Below are 8087 nucleotides of genomic sequence, written 5' to 3' on the forward strand. Positions count from 1 at the left end.
CCTTTCTATTTAGAAACAAGAAGGTTACTTTTTCTCAAGTGCAAGTGGTGACAAAGGAAGCGTGAAGTCTACCCTCTGATACCAGACCTCCAGTACTCCTGATATTTCTCCTTTGCAGCTGCTAACAGGGATCAAAAATTATTAAATGTAAAGAATACCCAATGGTTTAAGAGCTCTTATCATTAACTTGGTGTCAGAAAAGAGGCTTTTTTTGTTCCTAGGCTCATGTTCTTTCCATAATCTGTATGGAAAATTATTTAAAAAACATTTGTTATTGTTAGATTCTTATGGCAGGAGGCAGGACACAGGAAAGAAGCGAACACCAGATTTCTGAAATGGTGACTTCAAAGAAATAGGAAGTTATAATGCACTCTGCTATGAAAGGTTTTGCAGAAGTATTAAGTTCACAAAACCACCCAAAATTCTGGGTAAATTGTAGTGCTATGAAGACAGATTTACATGGAACAGCCATATTCTTCCATAGTTCCATCACTCATTAGTTAATTTCTATTATGCTGCCAGGCAGTAGTCATGGCAATATTTAGAAGAGGTCAAAATCTGCTTTAATAAGCTATTACTCAGACCTCAGAAGGATATAACGTTGATGGTGACTTTATCACTTTGCCCTCTTATTTTTAAGAGCAAAACACACAAACTGACCACAGTTATCTTTTTAACTGAGCTGATAAAAATCAGTATGTAGGATGAAATAAAATGTCTCTTATGAAATAAAAAATACATTCTACGCAAGTATGCATTACAGTATTACATATTCATATGAAATACAATAAGACAGTTAATTCATTACACAACGCAAGCCAGTGATTCATCAGTCCTTTCTGATGTAGTGCAAAAATATGAAGTTTCTCAAATTTTAGTCTGACATAACTTGGTTTTGCAGCATCTCAGCAATTCTGTCCAGTTGAACACAGAATCTGCATCAACACATACAGAACGTAGTATCCAATTCATTAGAAGGAGAAAAGATGGATCCCTATTCTTTAACCTTTAATTAGTACTTAGCTACGTTATGCATGCTTAGGGCAAGATTAGCCATAAATGCTTGCAGGGGTGCTGTACATTTAGTTGTAACCTTTGCACGTAGAAAGTATGTATTTCATTCAGAACCAGTGAGTGGAAAAATGTAGCAGAGAGGGTTGGACAGCATATAATTAAACTTGCTTTGCATATTAGGTGAACAACTAAAGTAGAAACTATTACTCTTTGTCTGAAAAGCAACTCCCAAGGTTGTTGCAGACAGTATCACAAAGTCTTGCAACATCTATTATGTGTTGCACACGACCAACGAAAAATAGGCTTTTTGACCAGACGTGGCTAAGACATAAAAAGTGGGACCAGATTCTACAAGGTGCCAAAGTCCATAGGAACTGAGGGCATTCGGCACTTGAATTCACAGAGCATGCTATCTGAATAGTACTTCTTCTAGCTATTTTAGGCAGTCAAATGTAAGTGGTTATACTTAGTTTCTTTTATCCATTTTATGAGTTTTAGCAATCTATGATTTTGAAGCAGTGAAGCTCTCCAATGTCTAGTCAAATTACCAGATGTAAATATGACATTTTCTTTAAAGGTATGATTTGAGGGAGCACGCTGATTTCATTATGTTCTACAGTGGGAGCAAAATACATTTATAATATTAAAAATCTCATCTAATTCAAAAGTAATCATACACAAACAACTGAAGCAGCATGTTCTACTGAATATTTCTGTGGGCGTGAGTATGTCAGCACTCTGTAAATCCAAATACCTTTGCGTGGACTGCCACTCATTGACTTAAGCTCTCAACACTTTTTGTGAGCAATACTTTCTACTTCTAGACTCCGTGTCATTGAAAAGTCAGCTAATAATGAAGCTTAGAAATTAATTTATTTCAGGTGTGTTCTAACAGCCATAATAGGCTATAAATCCTTTTGCCCTATTTGCATCTACTGGATTTTCCTTAATAACACCGCTGCCTAATTATGAAGCTCAGCCTAGAAGTAACTCACAAAATGCAATGATGCAGAAAGCTGAGGACAGTTTATTCCACTTCATGGATTTACAACTTTCTCCTACTGCATGCCATTTGGAACAGGCTCTATTTGTGAGGTCATTAACATGTAAACAATGTCACACTGAAGACGCGTGGCAATGACCTACCATGGTAATGAAAAGTGATATTGAGTTTACTAATTCAGACAACAGTACATAGATTGCTTTTTCTCTAACACGCAAAAGCCTGTCACAGAAATAAATGCACGGTACTTGTTGCAATTAATTTGAATCTTGTTCTTTTAAAGCTTTACTTGTAGATTTAATTAAAGCTTTCATGCAGCACACACTTTCAGGAAGTCTCTATGTTTTAATGGCTTTTTCTCCTAAATTAAAGAAACAAGTGAAGGTTATAATTCAAAGAACAACAGGCAATCATAAAATGAAAAGCTGTTCTTAATACAGCAAGTATTATCTTATTTTGACATAAGTAAATACACAGTTCTGTGGGTATTCAAGTATACTTCCTATAATTAATGTTATATTGAACTTCCACTGTGACATCATTTTCAATCGGTTAAGATAAAACTCCTCTTTTTTGAACCTTGAGGTTTCAACCTGGAGGTCAGTATTTTTGAAGCCCCAGCAACAGACCTTTAGTAACTGCTGCAAATAAAAGGAAGTGGGAAAAAAAAAAAGATGAAAAAAATGCTCATTAGAATAAGAATAAAAAAAGCTAGAAGGATGACTGTGGATAAATGGATAATGAGATAAAATCCATTGTGGACAAAGAACAGGACAAGAACACTGCATGAATGCACAGTATTCTAATTCAAAAACACACTTAAGACACTTTGATTTCCAGCAAATGGCAGCTGGAACTGAAGCACCTTATTCCACAGAAACAAAAAAACCAACCACCACACTCTTGCTGGGAGCCTGTGTTAGGATTGGACACTATACCAAAATCAGCATCTTATTCTCCTTTTCATTTTTCTATTTTCCTTAAGCATGCAGTAACCCCTGATGGTTTACAAACACACTCATGTGTTTCTATTCTTTACTCAGTTAAAAATATCTTCTACAATCTTCAACTGGAGAGTTTTCAAATGCAGACATGACTCTCCCCTATTTGATAAGCAGAAAGTAAACTTCTATTGCCTGTTCTATTAATACCTGAATGTTACTGCTTAAGGATCACAACCTTATAATACAAGGTATGATAAACATGACAATCTTACCTTAAAGTCTGAGTAAGTATAAAGCACTCGGTATTTCACCTGCTTTTGAAAATTTGAAAATATAAGTGTCATGAACTTCAGTCCCTTTAAAGTGATCCTTTCACAGGCAATTGGTGAATCGGACTGTAAACTGCAAAATACGTTTCCTTATACCTAAAATACAACTGAATTTTAAGGGAAAATAAGTGTCTGTCTAGCCTGCCTGAAATGTTTTGCTTTCTACAGCCAATATGCATACACTGTTGCAGCCAAATACACACAGTGGCCAAATCCATACTGGAACACATACTTCTGCATACTAACATCACACAGGAGGAAAGCACACTGTCACTTTGCCCTGGGAGATGCTGGTACAACTGCTCTAAACCACATAATCCACATCATACAATGAAATACACAGGATCCCTCAGATATACCAGAGATACCTCTGGTTCCTCAAACACGTGTCCTCATGATGAGAGGAACCAAAGAAAAAAGTAAACACCTTCTACAGGTGCACTGAGTATAATCTAGACACCCCTAAGCCCGTGGTTCCACATCTCACATATTGGAGATACATGATTTTCATAAGAAACATCAACAGATATGGACTGAGCTTCTGTTGCTGAAAAGAAAAATAAATGTGCTTCTTTATGCTTCAACAGCTCAGTTCACACAGGAGCAGGTAGATGCTGGCATAAGCCTGACAAAGCTCTGCTCTGGGTAGTAACTCATTTTGTTTGTTTCACTGCCACTGTTAGGCTGGGATGGGAACTAGCCACAATTATGCAGGACTGTCCTACTCTCTTTCCTTTGCAGCACGCACTGCAAGCTGCAGTCTAATAATAACAGCAGTAATAAAATAAAACCATTCTAGGACACTTGTCAGTGAAACAGAACAGATTCCATTATCTATGATAAATCCTGAAAAAATATTGTTTTTCTGTCAGGGTGTACGGAACTGATGAAGTGCCAGACTTAGCTGTATTTGCAAACACACAGCACAGACTACAGTTTCCTTTTCTGCTTTTGTTTTCATGAGTCTCAGATTCACAAATTTATTACCAACACTTTGCATGTGAGTTATTGCTCTGAAATGAGGAAGGACCCTGATCAGACAGGATTCTGGCACAAAGTCTCTCAAATGGAAACAGTGGCCAGAAGGCAGTAGTGGCAGCAGAAACTTAGCAAGGCATGCTTTCTTACTCTCACTGGTCAGAGTTATGCACCTCATTGCAGAAGAATAATGGTCAAGAATAATGATAGATAAAAATTTGAAATGAACCATCTTTGGACTGCTAGATACTGCAGAAAGCACATGAACATCACTCTCTACAGCAGGGATCTTGAAGTGTAAAGGAGCTCAAGGAATACTGCAGGTAAGGAAGCAAATGGAAAGGAAGGAACAGGAGCCAAGATGAGAACATTTCCATTGTGAAATTAAGTGAGGAGACTGACAGATGCTACTGTGAGATGGATTATCATTAATCTAGCCACATTCCCTACAGGTAGGATCAACAAAGTTATTTCAGCTGAAGTATCACCCATGGGATTCAGAAGTTAGATAAAAGATTGCAGATTGGAAACTGAAGCAAAAATATAATAACTCAGGAGAAGTTAATGTAATACTAATGACTATAACACCTTAGTGCCCTGCGCTGACATCATTCAACAGACACGAATACCTTGTTATAGTTGTTCTTATCTCAACTGCAGAAGTGATTAAGTCTGTGCTATACTGGAACAAAGAAGTCTTATTAGTCTAGATTCACTGAATGATTTCTTTTACCCATTTTTTTTTTTTTAATAACTTCTCTGCTGCTGGTTCTCCTCTAGTCCAGAATAGATACAAAGATACAAAGCACCATTAACCTTGCTCCTTATAGTCCTACCTTTTGCAGTAATCTGCTGCTGCTCATTTCAGTACTTCATTAATCCACTTTGAAAACTAACACCTCAATCTCTTTAAAAAAATAACAGCCTTTAGCAGTGTAAATTATGATGTGAATTTTGGTCTTAATATGCAGCGTATCTTCTTTACTGTTATTGTTAGTGCTTTTACAGTCACACAAAAAGCAAAGGCAGGTTTAGGTTTAGTCATCACCCCTATTATACAATAAATACAGTATTAAAATAGAGAAAAATCTCTCTACTTGGATATTTTAAATGAAAGTTAAATGAAAGAACCTGAAGTCCGTGTTAAACTATAGTTGTTAACAAGAGTGCAATTTCAGAGTCAAAAAGGTCAGAGTCAAAAAGGCATGGAACATACCTGTTTCCTCAGGGAATACTCTATTTTAGTCGTAAAGTGAATGAAAATGATTCACCTTTAAAGCATAATTCAACAATGATGAAAATTAACAGCAAAATCTTTGTGCCCGTTCTGTCACCAAGAATCATTTATGACTGACTGACTTAGGAATCAAGCTTTAGGGAGCTACAAACAATGTCAACAGTCTAGTTGAGGAATCAGTTGAACTTGAGACTATATAGAGAAAATGGTCTACTCTGGTACACAAGACATAGTAACTGAACAGCACTAAGCATGGCACAAGTCAGATGCAGATGTAAGTTGTTTAATGCACATGTGTCCCTATCCCCTACTCCCTTATCCTCTCCTCTCCAGAATGTGTGCATCATATCTCAGTTTTCTATATAATAAGGACATGCTTTCAGGTTTATCCTACAAGAATATAAGGAATCCACAATTTCATAAGAAATAACAGCATCCAATTACAATTCCCGTGTACTAGTTTGGAAAAGCAAGATGACCTTTTATTAATGTAGAAAGAACCAAGAAATCTTTATTTTTCTTACTGTTACGCTGGTTTCTATGCTAAATCTCTTTAGAAAACAAGTGGTGTGAATTGAAATTGCCCCTCTAAGGACTGAAAAGTTTCCAAACCTGTAGCTCATCTACAAATTTATTGCTTGACACTGAGGGAGCAAGAAGACTAACAGAAAGTAATGGTGTGACCAGCAAAGCAATTACTTCCAATACTTCACCTCATTCTCTCTGTAATACCCATTTATTTTGAAAAAATAAATCCACATTTGCAACACATTACTCAAAGCAGCTGTGCTAATGAGGTTTTGAAAAGTCTGGATAACATCAGAAGTTGTTATGGGTTTTCCTGCTTGTAGGTGTTGGAACAGTAACTTGGAGCAAGTTCCTTCCTAAATATGTCCAGAAAGGAGAAGTGAAGCAGAGCTACTCCTCCACATGAGTAACTCTGATCTCTGCTGCAGCTCAGGAAAACTATTTCACCAGTCACCAGATCATTGCCCTGAGGGGGGCAAAAAACTTCAGGAATAGCTAATAAACAATCATAATAAAAATATCTACTTCCTGGTGGTCTGAGTGTTAAGGCTGTAAGGAATACAATCAGATCCAAAAGGATCAGAAGGAACAAGGTATCACTATAAAAAGCTATTTTTAAAAGTTGTGTTTGAAGCCACTAATGTGGTATATTTTAATTAAAAATAAAATTTTAATTCTGATATTGCTGAGTACATCTACACAAAATCTAGATACTGTGCCCGTTTACTCCAAGTGTATGGCATATAGCCCACATATAGCTACAGGGATTTGGTCAAACACTCCCCTTGCTGTTTTGAGCACAGCATATCGGCATTATAGATTTGACCAAATGCAACAGAACTTGTGGGATTTCCCCAAATGATTAAATTCTGGCTTACAAGACAATTACAGAAACCCAGGTTTATTTTGGGTTACATGAAAAAAGCCTATGCAAATTTAAGGATACAGAAGAGATCGTAGGTTTTGTCTAATAGATCAAACACATCACACAGTTTGTTTCTGCTTTCCTATTCAGGACTCTCCTATACTGGGAAGAGGCAAAGTGAAGAACTTATTCTAGTTCCAAAAGCAGCTGCAATTGAGAATACAAGAACTGTTTCTAACATCCCTTGGTATTTTCAAACTAATACCTAAATTTTAAATGTTATGACTGCCTATTTCCTGGAATTATCCAGAAATCACCGATAAGTGTGTGAACAGCACTGATTTTCTGGAAATTCCATGACACTGACTATCAAGATCATTTTGTAAGTCTGTTATCTCATGCTTTCTGCTATAGGGACCAGGACAATTGCATTGTCCCCATGGGCACAGGAGAAATAAGCCACAACTTCTCGATCTCTGCACAGAGATCCAGAAATCAGCACTGAAAATCTGCTGGCGAAGCAATAGAGACAGAGGTGACTGAGAAGACACTCCCAGGCTCTTCAGCTCAAGTCAAATACAGAACAAATGTGTTTTTCAAACCATGCCCAAAATTATAAAACACTTAAGGAAAGGAGAGTATGCTTTTACTTACATTCATATTAAAAAGCTCAGTCTTTGTGGACTGGCGGTGACACATTGGAACAGGTTGCCCAAGGAAGTTGTGGATGTCCCATCCCTGGAGGCATTCAAGGCCAGGCTGGATGTGGCTGTGGGCAACCTGGTCTGGTGGTTGGCAACCCTGGACACAGCAGGCGGGTTGAAACTAGATGATCACTATGGTCCCTTTCAATCCAGGCCATTCTATATCCCTGTGATGCATCCCTGCACTAAGTCACCTAGCTGCATGATAAGTGCTGGGTCAGACAACATCAGTTAGATTTGACACTAATAAATGTCAATGTGAGTAATATTTTGAGTACTGGGTAATAATTGTATCCCATTTGCCTGCTTTAGCACAAGTTGAAATTACTTGCAATAAGGCACCATTGTTGCATGAGTACTTAATTTCAGTCATACCACACCATTTTAATATCAAACTGAGGAACAACATGAAAAGTTGCATTCAAAACTTTGAACTGTAACTGGGCATACCTCCTGCTCATAGCAAGGTAATGAAGCCTTTTTTT

This window comes from Meleagris gallopavo, chromosome 3, assembly GCF_000146605.3.
Source record: "Meleagris gallopavo isolate NT-WF06-2002-E0010 breed Aviagen turkey brand Nicholas breeding stock chromosome 3, Turkey_5.1, whole genome shotgun sequence".
NCBI classification, from domain to species: domain Eukaryota; kingdom Metazoa; phylum Chordata; class Aves; order Galliformes; family Phasianidae; genus Meleagris; species Meleagris gallopavo.